Source organism: Odocoileus virginianus, chromosome 22 (assembly GCF_023699985.2).
Source record: "Odocoileus virginianus isolate 20LAN1187 ecotype Illinois chromosome 22, Ovbor_1.2, whole genome shotgun sequence".
Taxonomy (NCBI): domain Eukaryota; kingdom Metazoa; phylum Chordata; class Mammalia; order Artiodactyla; family Cervidae; genus Odocoileus; species Odocoileus virginianus.
Genome location: NC_069695.1, coordinates 55,180,001 through 55,193,891, shown reverse-complemented (window position 1 = coordinate 55,193,891; position 13,891 = coordinate 55,180,001). Strand labels below are relative to the sequence as shown.

The 13,891-nt window shown below is 46.8% G+C and overlaps 1 protein-coding gene across 2 annotated transcripts in view; it reads right to left on the bottom strand.

Annotated features, from left to right (window-relative positions):
• ATP9B (ATPase phospholipid transporting 9B (putative)) overlaps positions 1–13,891 on the bottom strand; it is a 157,722-nt gene that overhangs the window by 53,433 nt on the left and 90,398 nt on the right. The gene's annotated exons all lie outside the window — the stretch shown is intronic.

Here is a 13,891-nt window from a genome sequence, read left to right as displayed (position 1 = left end):
CTAATTAAACAAGCAGTTTATTTTGGTAACTTATTATTTACTTTAACTGATACTTTACAAATAACATTAACCTACTCTTGAATTCTTACTATCTAAAAGTGCAATACCCATAAGTTTAGGGACTAGTAATTTGTGTTTAAAAAAAAAAAAGTCTGGAAAAATGTCAGTAAGAGCAGATTTTGTGCATGGTCACTGGTACGCTCAGGAACTTTGTTTTATTTTATATGTCTTCAAAGATTTTGAAAGTCCCCACACTCTTGGTAATTCCTTTTTCCCTTGAAACACGAAAAATAGATTTTTTTTTCCTAATAAAAACTCTAAATGGTCCTGATATTTTTAAAGAAAGGCTTTTATTAGGAATCTTAAAATTTTAACAGACTCAGTAAGTAAGGGCTGTAAATCTGCTGAAATATGGGCAGTCATTACCTTTCGTTATCTGGTGGATTTTTCATACTGAAGAGACTACAGTATTTACAGTTTTCTTCTGGGAGGTACGTGCATGTGTAGTTCTTTATTTTCTCCTGCATGTGGCAAGTCCCTTATTTTAAGTATCATTGTGCATATGTGTGTGTTCTAGAAACACCCTTAAGATACACTCTGAAATATAATTTATAAAATATATTACTGAATTAGAAAGTAATCTTCTCCTTTAAGCACATTAATAACACTGCTGTTAACATCTGGGCTCTGGGACTGCTCACTGAGAGATGACTGAACATACCACCAGGGCTTCTCAGGCTGCCGCACTAGGGTTCCCGGCACAGTGCCCGCCTCCCACGAGAGTGCCCTCTGAACTCTGCAAAGAGCTGAAACAAGTACTTCCTGGCACCCAGAAGTGACACTGGCTTGGAACTGTGGGACCACAGATGATGGGGAAGGCTGGGATTTAGAAGACATATCAGATCAGAATATGCCTTTTCCCAAGAAAAGTGAGTGCCCAGCTGACCCCTGGTGGTCCCCCTCAGGAGGCATGGGGAACAGCTGGGCAGTCAGCTATCCCACTCCCTAGAGCTTGCCTGGGACACGGCCCAAACAGTTGTTTTGTTTTTTTAAACAAAGTGAATGAAATTGGGTGGAGGGGAGGCGTGGGGAACACCCTCTACCTGCATATTTTCCTAATAAAATTTTGGGAAAGGGAATGGTTAAATTTTATCAGTAAACAAGGTCATTAATTTCCAGTGAAACTTTAACTTCCAGTCCTAAATTTTTTTCATAAGAGGTCATGATAAAGATGAATTCCTATAACAAAGTCAGAGATTTGTTCAGTGATTCCAAATGTCACCATCTAAACTCTTCCTTTGGCAAACCAACAAGTAAAACATATTTTTAAAGGTTTGTGCCAGGGAATGTATTAACAATTTTTATATATAATAGATTCCATGAAGTCTGGTTCCATTATGGACTACTTCCGTCCCATACATGGTAGTATAAAGTTATTAATTCTAAGTTATAGTGTGTTAGGAGACAAAAAGGATGAGTACCAGGAAAAACCCTCAACGCCTGCGTGCTGCATGTGGTAGGGCTGAGTTCAGTGTGTTTCATGTCCGGTTCTCTGCAGGCAGCTTGACGCAGAAAGAACCTACACTGCATCACACAGCCCTCGATCAGATGGTGTCACCGGCCCCTGCATCGCTGCTGGGGTTATTGTGTAAGTATGTGGGGATTTATGGACCACTTAAGGTCTCCACCCCAATCTCCAGATATCTGGCACCCATCATGACATAAAACCACTCAGTAGTGTTTTTAAATCAAGAGTCATTAACTGACATGACAAGATCTGTGTCTAAGATATTTACTGGAAACAAAGCTATGATCACTGTTTCCCTGAACTCTGAAATTCTCAGTGAAATGCATATCACCTCTTTGTGATTACATTAAACACGTGTAAAGATACAGAAACCCTGGCCCTCAGGGCTGCTCTCAGCATGTCCCTGCTCTGACCCACCACGTGGTTAATAGCGGGTAAACGTACTCACTTCTTAAGGCAGCACGAGATGCAGGCAGAGGATGGCGCGAAGGGGAAAGGATGAGGAAAGGTATTGCCCTGGCCTAGCACCTGGCATCTGACTTTGAATCAATGTCACTCAGTTTTCAAAATCCATGGTTCTCATGATGTGCATTCTTTTGAAAGGAAAACAGAATTTAGCAGATTTACTGAAGATTTTAAATGATTAACATTATATGCTTAAATAAACTTTTCATCTTCCTAGTTACCCTTTTATTATTAACTGTCTATTTAAGAGGTTTATTACTGGTATCTCGGCAAAATATAACATACTTTAAACCATCTAAAATTTTTGTGATATGTCTTCAAAGACATTTTATGAACAATTTCATACTTAATGACTTGTAAGCAATCCCAAGAGTTGGGAATTGTGTGAAAAGTTGCCCAGATTGACAGATAAAGTGAAAAGGTCTGTATTAATTTCCAAATAAAGAAATGCATGGCGTGGTATCGCACGATGATTATACTCTAAAGTACCAATTAGAACGCATCAGAAACCAGAGCAAGTTGACACTCTACAATAAAGCAAATAATTTCCAGTTGGAGGGGCAGAAAATGTTAATATGCAATGTTCAAGACTACAAGAATCTTTGTAAAAGGAAGTAGCTAATAAGGTTTAATGATGCATGTCAGGAAGCCTCAGTATGTAGGGAAACACAGCTGGCTTCATTTTGTAAACTATTTGATATACACATCTTTCTAGTTCGCGATTATCAGCTGTGCCAGTGCCATGGGGGACAGCTTAGCCTTCAGATTGGGGCATTCTTCTTGTTCTCTAAATTACAAGTAAAATACATTAATACAATACGGTGCTATAGGCGAGTGCTCTGAGTGAAGCTTATCTGCTTGAGGAAGAGGATTAAAGAAGTCTTCTGCAGAAAGTCATGGAAACAATCCTGCCAGCCTAATGGGCTGCTGAGCACCAGGGCCATGAAAACAAATCACAACACGACAACACACTTGGACTCAGAGAAACCATAACTTCCACAAGGTGGTCACCATCCTTCCCACCACGTGTATTAAATGCAAACCAGCTGAGAACTGCTCCTCCTGAGGACGCCCAGCCCACACTGGGCTTTCTCCCCAGGGCACACGAGCGCGAGCTGGGAGACCCTGCACCGCCCATGGTGGGCTGTGCTCAGGCCACCTCCGCGAGGGCCTGCCAAGGCAGGCGACAGCAGTGCTCTGCACCAGCAAACCCTCCACAAGGAAGCCCTGTGTCAGGCGCCTTCCACACTCAAAAGCTCTCAGACACAAGTTTATTCAGCCACTGGAAAACAACTGCTAGGTCACAACTCTGATACCAAATGCATTAATCACTTGGAGCACACTGATTTTAAATATAAGTACACGTATTAGCGGTTAAAAATGTGCATCTAATGACAAAAGACATTGCCCTAAACTAAAAGAGCTAGAGTTCTAGTAATTGGTCGTGAATAGTATTATGGCAAAATACACCCCAGGTTCTCCCTTGGGGGAAGGCCATTCACAACCAGAGCCAGAAACAGTCACTCAGTGGGACCCGGCCCCCAGCCCCCAGGCATGTGGCTGATCACTGAGGCTAGGAGAACCCCAGGAGCATGGGACAGGTGGCACCATGAAAGGGCACCAGTGAGCTAGGGAAAGCCTTGGAAATCTCCAGGTGACGTGTCAAGCCTTCTCCCTCAAAAATAAAGGCCGGGGATTTTGTGGACGGGCTGGAGCCAGGAGCCAGGAGCAGTGAGATTTCAGACAGGCTTTGGCATCTTGATAGGGGAGGTACCATGATCGCCATGCCAGCACCGGACTCACTCGTCTATATTCTACGTGAAAAAACATGCTTCAGACAGCAAACAAAATGGATAACCAACTTACTTTAACAAGATTAACTCCACATGAATAACTAACACATAAAGCAGCTTCATTTTGGTAATTTCCAAGCCAATGGCCTTCACAATCTGCCAGGTGCTTTTGCATGACTTCTGTTCCTTGGTTCCAGTTCCACCTGGTTACAGTCTCTAGTTGAGCCCACGAAGCTGAGGCATGTGGCCAAGCTCACAGCCCCTGGCCCCTGACCACAGCCAGGCATCCCTGGCTGGTTGATGTAAATAGAAATGATAATATTTCCACTCTCATCATTAGATCTGTGGCTGGAATGTCTATTAACTACACAAACTTCCATCAGGTTCACGAAATGAAGACTGGTCAGATCTTACTTATCAAAATGCTTTCTTTCACTTTCTTTGCTTTTTATTTAGCAGCGGTGAAACTTGCTCAACCGGCATCAGCTACTGTACTTTGGGGAAAAAAGGAGACTGAACAGTGATTAAACACTGTGGCCACAGGAGCAGAGAAAGCACGCGCTCAGTGGGGCCCGCGTCTTTCTCTGGTGAAGCAGCTCAAAGGCAAAGCCCCTTGTCTGGCCCGCGTGCTCCAAGCAGAGCCCTCTGCCTGGAGGGCTTTCTGCTGCGCGGTACGCAGGCTCTGCACTGGATGCCTCTGTCCAGCAGCGGCCGGCCCAGTGCGCAGAGGCCTCGGGGCTCCCCTGTTCTGGAGGCAGCCGGGTGGGGCAGGGGGCTTGTTGGAAAGACACCAGGAGGAGGGCGAGGTGAGGTGCAAGACTGGATCTAATGACCTCAAAGCTGCTAAACAAAAAGCACTCCTGGAATTTCAGAAAACGAGTGAACCGCTGAGGAAAGAATATACATTCACCTAAGATCCTAACACAGGAACGCTGATGGAGGCCAGCTCAGGAAACCCCACCCACAGGCTCGGCCCCTGCGTCTGTAACCACAGACTCCACACGGTCAGTGCGCCGCTCAGACAGCAGCCAGAGGCAGCTCGGTGGGACAGGCAGGAAGCCCCCCTCCTCCCCGGGACGTCGGGAAAGCCCACCACTGACTCCGGGGAGGGGGACCCTGGTTGCACCTGTGGGGCCCTGCTGTGGTCTCCAGCATTGTCTCCAGCGAGCAGGGCTGCGGGAGGGCAGAGAGCCGACCCCACGCTCTAAACTCTTCACCTACTTGGATGTGTTCGCTCCAATCTCGGAAGCGTCCAGCCAGGCCCTGCCACCCTCGGCCCATGGTCAGTGGGACCGTCCCTGCTTGCAGCCACATCACCGCCTCGCCCCAGTGTCTCTCCTGAGTGATGAGCACACCGTTCTGGACCCTCAATCCCGCATGGCGAGAGGCGTCCTGTGCCTTCACTTCTCGGGCTGGTCGGCCACAGCTAGAAGGCTCGAGCCCGGGGCTGAGGCTCTGGGGTACTCCCCTGGCCTGGTGTTCCCAGGCACCCGGGTCTGTTGTCAAGGCGAGAAAGCCCTCAGCCGTTTCACTGAGTCTCTGCTCCCCTACCGCTGCCTCGCTGCTGGTCCCGTATCGGTGCCCCACGCCCGCTGAGGCCACACACACCCGTGGGTGCTCTGTCCCACTGTGTGTCCCCCCTCTCCATTCTTCTTTCGCTTGGCTTCTCGTCCTGGAAGTTCCTCTGACATATCTTCCCGCTCACGGGTCCCATCTGCGGCCACGTCCCGGCTCCTGCAATCTCTCGTGGGCACTCTGGGTTTCTGCTACGCTGACCTCGACTTACTCGGCGTTTCTGCCTCACTGCTGATGCTACTGTGCTTGTCCGGGTGCGCTGTCCACTCCCCATCTCGGGGCCCTTAGCGTGCTGACCTGACTTCTTCCACATTCCGCGTCCGGTAGCCCCGAGGGCTGTGCCACACCTCAGCCCAGGCCTGACGCTTGCCCTCCCCTTTAGTCTACGGCTTGGAATGTCTGTTCACGGTGGGACACACAGTAGTGTCCAGTAAGAACTGCCAGTATTTCTGCCTGGAGAACCCCATGGACGGAGGAGTCTGGGGGGCTACAGTCCACGGGGTCACAAAGAGTCGGCCAGGACTGAGCGACTTAGCACACAGGCAGGAGCTGAGGTGACGAGCCTCAGGGAGGGCTCTCCGTCAGCCCGGCGGGACTGGTGTGTCGGATGCTGCTGAGGCTGTGCTGACTGAGCCGACCAGCTGCTCCGGTGCCCCGAGCGTGCCCCTGCCAACTCTGGGCTCCTGACGGGCAGCTCCTCAGAGTCCATGTCTTTGGGCTCTCTTGGCTGGAGCCCCGCGAGTGTGGAGGTGCAGGGTGGGGAAAGAGCGACTCACCCAGGTCACCTTCACGGGTGCTTCTCGATCCCACCCCACAGGGGACCAGGTGGACAAGGGGACAGGTGACAGGAGGTCCCATCCATGACCATGCTTGTCGCTCAGGACCTGCTCCTCAGTCTGCCGTGCCTCCCAGAGGAGGGAGGAGCCCCTTCTGGGACCTTGGGCACAACCCGCACTGCAGCCCCAGGGTGGTCAAGCAGCACTTGCCCCCAGCACTTCATCCACACAGTGGTGTGGCTTTCCCACAGCTGGAGGCTCGGGGCTCCTGCAGCGCCTGCACCGGGAAGCTGGGGCTGCACCTGGGTGTGTCTCTGGGTTTGGGGGACGGGCAGAGATCCTCCGTGCACTCGGTCTTTCCTGCTGCAGAGCCCGGAGGGACGGCCTCTGACGGTGACACTGGAAGAGTCGACGGTTTCCAGCGGCCGGGCCCCCGCTGTCCCCCCGGCTTGGCTGGATGAGGAGGCAGCGCCAAGGCCCCGGGCTGGCGGGGTGGCCCCGGCACAGGGGCAGCCCTCTGTGGACAGGAGCCACGGGCATGTGGGGCCCGCCTGCTGCTGCCCCTCGCCTCCTCTGCATGGCCTCCGAGGGCCCGGACAGCAAAGCGCAGCCAGGGACTCGGGCCCCTGCTTCTCCACCGGAGCAGGACAGCCCTGCTGAGTCATACAGCAAGTCGAAGGTTTGTGGCGACCTCATGTCCGACAAGTCTGTCCGTGCTGTTTCTCTAGCAGCATCTGCTCACTTCATGTCTCTTGTCGTGTTTTGGAAATTCTCTCAGTATTTCAAACTTTTTTATTGTTATCAGACTTGCTAGGGTGATCTGGGATCAGTGACCTCTGATGTTACTACTAAGACTCACTGAAGGCTGTCAGTCAGCATTTCTTAGCAAGTATTTCTAATGGAGGCATGTACTTTGTTTTTTCAGACATAATGCTACTAAAAACTTAACTAGACTGCAGTGTAGTGTAAACCTAACTTTTATATGTACTGGGAAACCCCAAATTCGTGTGACTGGCTTTGCTGCAGTGGTCTGGATCCAAGCCCACAATATCTGTTACAGAAACACAAACGCTGAGCACCAGACTACTATATTTTTTCTTTATGTTAGTATTTTAATATTCTCAGTTCTCTTGTGCCCTTAACTAGATTTTTGAGCATCTCTGAAGTATCCAGCATTGTGTCTCCTTCCACAGGCTACAGAGGCTTCGATGTTCAACAGCCTGAAGTGGGTCCTACAGACCGGATGGGCTTTCTACCTCATCTTTTATACCAGCCGAGCTTGGAGCTGTCAGAGCAACTGGCCTCTGTGTCTCTGCTGGGCCCGTGGCCCTGGCTCCAGCATCAGTGGCATCAGTGGCATGGGAGACCCTCAGGGATCAACCCTCCACTGCTTCTTCAGCCCCTAGATCCTGCCACTCCCCCAAAACACACAGCCAGCCACACTGAGCCGCTTCAGTCCAGGCCGCCAACCCGGAACACTGGGGTCTCCCTCCACATAAGGCTGGCTCCCCTCAATCAGGCATCCCTCACAAGCCAGAGGGTCGGTTTTCAGTGCTCCCCAACCCTCTATGAACATGAAGGCTATCAAGGTCAAATGAGTTTCACACCGTCTGTCAATGCGTCTGCCACGTGGACAGAGGGCGATGGCTCCTGGAGGGAGACACGCCCGCACCTGCGTCCTAACTGCTCCATGTGAAGCCCCACACGGGGCGGGTCTGCGGGCGAGCAAGGGCAGCTCCGCAGTGCTGGGCATTCTGGAGAGAAGTGACCCACTGAGTGGCCACGGAGCGCTTACACTGTATTTACTAGTAAGAAACACAACCTACACATAAACAGTAAACAGAAAGCAACAACTTTATATCAACAGAAACAGCAGCAACTAGCTGGACCAGCACACAACAACCAGAACTAACAGAGTTCAGATCAGACAACAGGCAGAAGCAGGCTGGACAAGCAAGGGGAGAAACTGGCCTTCCTGGATGTTAGAAGGATGACCAAGCACTCACATTTTAGCCTGAAAACTAACAGTGTAGCACTAAGAAAATAATGGGCTTTCCTGGTGGCTCAGTGGTGAAGAAACCCCCTGTCGACACAGGAGATGAAGGATATGCGGGTTCCATCCCTGGGTCAGGAAGATCCCCTGGAGGATCTTGCATGGCAACCCACTCCAGTATTCTCGCCTGGAGAATCCCTGGAGCCTGGCGGGTTACAGACCATGGGGTTGCAAGAAGTGGGACACAACTGAGCATGCATACACAACAAGCTGCCATACAATATTTTTACACTTCTTAAACTAATTATAGTCATTCCAGGGGAAAATATTTAAACTACCCTTCAGCCACTTTTAAATCTTACACTTGAAATCTCTCCTGACGTTACTCTTACTTTGTAGAGGATTTGGACCATGAGCGTCCTGTTTTCTGTCCTTAATGCACTAACTCAGCATTAAGAGAACGTGCAGTCACAACCTAGCATGCTACACACCCTTACTAGGACTGAACACGTGAACTGAATGAAATTGTGCAAATGATGTGATACTTTAAAAGAATCTACTTTTGTTTTACTTAATTAGCAACCATAAATTACCTTTAAAATTGTTAGGATCTTCATCCAGAAAGCCAAAGCTGAGAGCATTATCTCAAGAGAGGACTGAGTACTAACTAAAGGAAGCAAGGAGACTTTCAGTCCGATTCCCTTCTGTGATCTACAGCACATTCCTCGGGAACCGAGCTCACTGCTCACGAGGCCAAAGCACACACCCACCCTCCCGAAATGAGGCACTGCAGTGTAACAACGTTCATCTCAAGTGCAGGGCGAAGGCAGCAACTCAGACTGAAATTAAACCTTGGAAGCAGTCATTTTTTATATCGTTTGGAATTAAAAACATATTAAATTGATCCATTATGAAAATTCTGTTCTCTATATTGTGTGTTTCAGACCATGTCTGTATCTTAAGGCTATGAAACAATTTTTGTAATTGTAATAAAAAAACCAATTATTGACTTTAACTTAAATTGTTGCTCAAATGACTAAATATTAATCCAGAACAAAACAAATCCTTTTCTGAAGTGTATGGTACACCAGTTGCTCATTTCCACAGGTTAATGAACTGTAGGTAGCGATGTTACAGCTGTCATTTTTCCTGTGTCTCATTTTTATGCCTTTATTCGCAGCCCTGGGAGGGTTTCCATGCCGCACATAACGCGGCATTGGCTGTCAGCAATACTGCAGCAGCGAAGAGGTCTCCTCCTTTACACCATCACTAACAGGCAAGTGAGCAGAAACCGAGGGGCGACTTTGAGCTAGGAGACACACATCTGAGTTCTAGTCCTAGCTTCCTAAATGTGTCCGTTAACTCTGAAATCATTTCAGTTGCAACATTTCAAAAAGTTATCCTTAATGTCAGCACAGCAAGTGCCATCTAAAGTAGTCATTTATTGTTTACCTACTTGGGCAGTAAGTGCATTTTCAAAGTTCTAGGAACAAACATTTTTGTTGTGCCACTGCATAAAACACACAAAGACTGTGTGTTAAAGGACTTTGAGAATTTTCAATCTGAGACCCTGCTTTGTGAAAAATCCCCAGTGTCGTCCTTACTCACTGCAAGTGATAAATCCTTCCTTCTTCCCCCAACAACAACAACAAAAAAAGCATTTAAAATCCTTTTAGAGTGCTAGGTGCAATCTTTTCATAAATTCATAACTTTTAATGTAAATGATTCCTCTGCTTTATCTGTTCTGAAAGAATAAAATTTTGTAAACTAAATCAGCTTCAAAAACTAAGAATAATCAAAAAGGACTGCTTAGCTGCAATTCTGTCTGTAACAGGATTTCGCTGGCTTGCTCAGAAATCTCAACATTTCAAGGGAAGCAAAAGAGCTGCAGGTGCCCCCCCAGTGGTACCTGCTCCTCTGTGGCCCCATCAGCATCTCATTACAGCTGCCTCTCTGGCCTCTCCTGGTCACAACAGATATTCCCAGCACTCTTTCCTCCTCCAGAAATGAAGTGACTCCACAAACATGCACTGAGTCTTCAGCATATGGACCCTGGTCTTTCGAGGTCTCAGAGCATAAATTCTAACGAGCCCACTCTCCAGTCTACAGAACAAACTAACCCCTCCGCCTTGACTAACCTGAATTAAGACAGCTCATATAGTACCCAGCACTGTTAACTAACAGGATGCAGCTGGTCAGAAGAAGTGAAGCACCCAACAAACTGTGAGCACCCACCTCGGACCAAATTCCTTTTGTATCTCCTCTCCCTTTAGTGCTCTCAACACAGCAGCATCACGATGCAGAAGCGAACCTAGTAGGTAGGGGCACGCCGGGAGGGACAGACCTGGAAGGACACTGCCGAGGCTGCCCCATCCAGAGGTCTTCCCAAGATGTCGCCACCCAGACTAAAATTTAAAGTATTAATAAGCACGTATTTCAACTAGTATATTTTACTGAAGCTCTCTAAAGAAGGTGCTGTTCACTGGTGGAGGGGACTAATTAACCTTCACTAGTACATTTTGGGCTCATTATCCTATTGTCTCTTGAAAATATTACTAAGCAATACACTGGCACACCAATTACAATTTACACTGTAATTAATTTATCCTACTGATAAGTTAACATTTATTACATTGTGGTAATTTATCTCATAGAAGTTTTATATTCTAATTGGGTTCAAATAATAGGGTTCAAAAAATTTCCTTCTGACTTCAATGCCTCAAAAAAATATTTGATTTTGACGGTATTAAGCAGCTTAAGGAAAAGCCACACTGAGCAAAGTAAGTCAGAGAAAGACAAATATATTATATTGCTTATATGTAGAATCTAAAAAAATGGTACAAATGAACTTATTTACAAAACAGAAACAGAGTCACAGGTGTAGAAAACAAACATGGTTACCAAGGGGGCATCAGGGGAGGGATAAATTGGGAAGCTGGGACCAACATGCACATGCTACTCTATATAAAATAGGTAATTAAACAGGGCCTACTGTGCGCAGGGAGCCGCTCTCAATACACCATGGTGCCTGCGCGGGACGAGACTCTGAAAGCGTGACATGTGTGTGTGCATAATGGAGCCACGTTGTTGCACAGCAGGGACTAACAACACCGTCAACCAACTCAGCTTCAATAAAATTAAAAAAATAAACATAAAAAATCCCAAGCCTTTCAAAAATGTTTGATGTGAATAACTGTCCCTCAAAAAGAAATCTTAGGCAGTGAGCAGTTTATTACAGTGGGAGAAGTCAAACTCACATGATGTATTTTAAAGTTTTGCAAAAGGAAATTATTAGATGACAATGCTAATTACATAGGGGAAAAGAAAGCTATTTAATTTCATGTTAAATGTATCATATACATGCTCAGTTAATGTGATTGTAAAAATGAAAGTTGGGTACAGTTGCTACTCTAATGTCAACATACCAGAGTTTCTTTTAAAAATGATAGCCAGAATACATTTTTAGGCGTGTGAAAAGACAATTAAGTTGAAACCAGATGTGTTTCTGAGGAATACACTTATTTTTAAATTACCGGTTAGAAAACAGTAACTATGGAGGGGAAAACCATGAACCACTGCTAAGTACTGTGACCATTCAGTACATGGGTGGGCACCACGCAAGAGGCTGGGACGGCAGAGGTACCAGGACAAGGTGGCACGGAGCCCGGGGCTGCCTCCGGAGCGGGCACCAGACCAGCGCTGCCAGGGCCCAGGGGTGGCAGCGGGCCGGGCACTCCCGCACATGCAGCCAGCAGGCACGGTGAGGGGCTGGGCTGGAACTTGGCTTCCACGCCCCTGCTGGGGTCCTCACCCACAACAGACCCAAGGACAGGCACCCCACACATCCTGCCGGGGCGTAGCCACGTCTTCCCCTGGCTAGCTTTTCTCTCAAGAAGCAGGAAGCACAGTGGGGATGGAAGGGTCCTGCCCATCCCCCCTGCCTTCCCACACAGCAAGCAAACCAAGTGACTTCCCTTCTCTTCCAGCTGACCCCTGGCTTTGAATCTTCTCCAACCACATCTGCTTCTGAACCCACACTGCTCATGACCCGTTTCTCTTCATGGTGACCATGAAGGGACCCCCTCTGCATAACAACCTATGGCGCTACACCCCAGGTACCCACCACGGTCCTGGGGCTGCCAGCTCTCCTGGGAAGGTGAAATTGTACTGTGAGAATCTGAAAACAACAGGAAAACCTCATCTTCCTCTGCTGTCTTTGTTCACGACACAGTCATCCATCAATTCTGGTTCCATCCAGGTTTCCAAGTTGCTCATTTTCCATCTCACTACATCTTTCGGACCGTTATTTCTCACCCACAGTGAAAGGCCTTCATCAGAAATGCTCTTGGGAGTAAGTTTTGTGAGCTTATATAAATTAAGATGGAAATGTTATGATAAAGCAATCATCACAAGTTCCACTTATTTCTGACAGTTTTCATGGCCCCAGGACAAGGAATCAAGGATTTCGAAATACAAAGGCACTTATGAAAACACTTATTTGCTTCTTAAATAAATTGTACTTCTCTGTTAAGAAATTGATTATAGGGAGTTTAGTTCAGAAATGATGTTGCTGTTGTTGTTCAGTCACTCAGTTATGTCCGACTCTTTGCGACCGCACAGACTGCAGCAAGTCAGGCTTCCCTGTCTTTCCATACTTCTGGAGATTGCTCAAACTCATGTCCATTGAGTCAATAATGCCATCCAACCATCTCACCCTCTGCCATCCCCTTTTCCTCCTGCCCTCAATCTCTCCCAGCATCAAGGTCTTGACATACTATCAATTAGTGCTTACTTTATACACAACAAATGACGCATAAGGCCTCATTCAGAAATTTACGTAAAAATTTAAGTCTTCTTAGTGGTACAAAGTATTTACTTTAAATAACAAATATGCTGTTTCCTATTTAGAACACCTGCCTTACAATCAAATTCATATTTTAAAGGAACTAGGGCCTGAATCCAAGTTTTCCGGTTGAGATGTTGGCTGTACACTCTGAGACTCATGTCTCAGAGGTTATCATTAGGACTGCTTCTTCATTCAGCGTCTTGCCTCTGTATTGCTGTCCTGAAATTATAAGTTTATTTATATTCACACTGCTGATGAAGACACACAACTTTTAATTGTGAGCAGCTGTAACATCCGAGTGTGCGGCTGAGCAAGTGCAGCGAGGCGGTGTGTGCTGTCACAGCTCCGAGGGCCACACAAGGTCTTGTCTACGTGCCACTGAATTACTTCATTGGAGGTTTGTTTCTCGAGTTAATCTCCTCCTGATGAGGCTTTGAAACACTATGATTTGTTAATATTAATAACAGTTATCCAAAAAAAGCACTCCCGAAGTCTTTCTATCTCTGTGGATTGACTGTAATACCATATTCCACAACATGTAGCTCTTTTGTGAACCACATGATCCCATTTTTAAACAAGTATTTAAAGCCAAAAATATTTTATTACTCAAGAAGGCAACTATTAAAACAATTAAGGGGTGCAGTGATTGTATACAACCACAAGAAGAGTGTAAAATTTTAATATAAAACACAACTTTTAAAATATTAATAAACTGCCCTTTTAAAAATAAAAGAGCTAGTCTCAAAACAGTCTTTGATATTTCAACTTGCAAAGTACACCTTGGCTGATCCTATTTGGGCTCTATTATCTGAAATGCCTTTACAACCACTCAGATAAAAGAAGAGGCTCTAATTCACATAATGGCACATATCACCTGTCTGTCAATGAGACGTTTGAAAGCATCTTTTTATTAGA